Below are 1,258 nucleotides of genomic sequence, written 5' to 3'. Positions count from 1 at the left end.
TGGTAGTAATATCTGCTGCTAGGACTAACAAGTGACCAAGGAAAAGTCGATCAGTGAGTTTTAGCATATACTCAAAAAACGAGGTGTCCTCTCTGTCCCAACTGGACATTTTTGGATGGTCGTTCGAACCTATAGAATGTGTGTTTGTGCATGTGTATATTTTGGTGTTTTTGTGTGTATGTGGGGTGAAGGGAGAGTTCTTGTATGTATGCATACGGCAGATGAACAGATAGATAGATAGATAGATAGATAGATAGATAGATAGATAGATAGATAGATAGATAGATAGATAGATAGATAGCTAGATAGATAGATAGATAGATTGATACATAGTCAGATAGATAGATAGATTTTTTTAAAAAACCGGTAGAGAGAAAAAAGCTTAAACACAATCACAGACGGGTGCAAACAATCAAGAAAGCAAATGTTATTCTAAAGATTGAATGAAAATTTGCACGGAACCCGCAGAAACTGTTCGGGACGAACACACTATATAATGTCTCTTGGGACACCCTGGAAATTGCTATCGTTTAGCTACATAAACCGGGGGTACACATTATAATTACATGTCTTATTAAAGCAGGCACGGTGTGAGTTAGACGACACCGTAATTCGAGGTCGCGCGCATGGAATTTCACGAGCAAAGTAAATTCGGAGGAGCGTGGGATAAATAAATAGGGGAGAAATAAATAAGGGAAATTATCCCCCAGGGAGCGCCTTGGTGTTGTGAGCGCCAACAACAAGGATGATGCTACTACTTGATGTACCAGGATGTGGGCGGCAAATTAGGAAGCCGTTTTATGAATGGAGAGAGAACAATTAGTTAGATTCTGTGCGTTCGGTCGTTCGCCGGAGCGTAGGAGCGGCCCATCCATCGCCCGTGGGTGTTGTGTTTGATAGTTTTGTTTTTGTTGTTCTTTCGTTTTAGCTTTCGTTGTTTTGGGGGGTCAAGGTTGTTTTTTTCATTTTCTTTTCAGAGGGGGGAGGGGGGTGAGTGCTAGAGAATGATGTAATGACGAAGTTTGATTTTCTAGAAATCTAAAATAATTTACGTTAACGAAGGGCACCTCCTCCAGCCCCACTAAAAACAAACAAACAAAGAAACAAACAACAACAACAACAACAACAACAAACAACAACAACAAAGTCGTATGTAAACATGCGCACACAGTGAAAGATATCTGGATAGATAGAAAGATAGAACAGATAGATAGATAGATAGATATATAGATAAATAGATAGATAGATAGATAGATAG

Source organism: Aplysia californica, unplaced genomic scaffold, assembly GCF_000002075.1.
Source record: "Aplysia californica isolate F4 #8 unplaced genomic scaffold, AplCal3.0 scaffold00497, whole genome shotgun sequence".
NCBI classification, from domain to species: Eukaryota; Metazoa; Mollusca; class Gastropoda; order Aplysiida; family Aplysiidae; genus Aplysia; species Aplysia californica.
Note: the sequence above shows the minus strand (reverse complement) of the source record.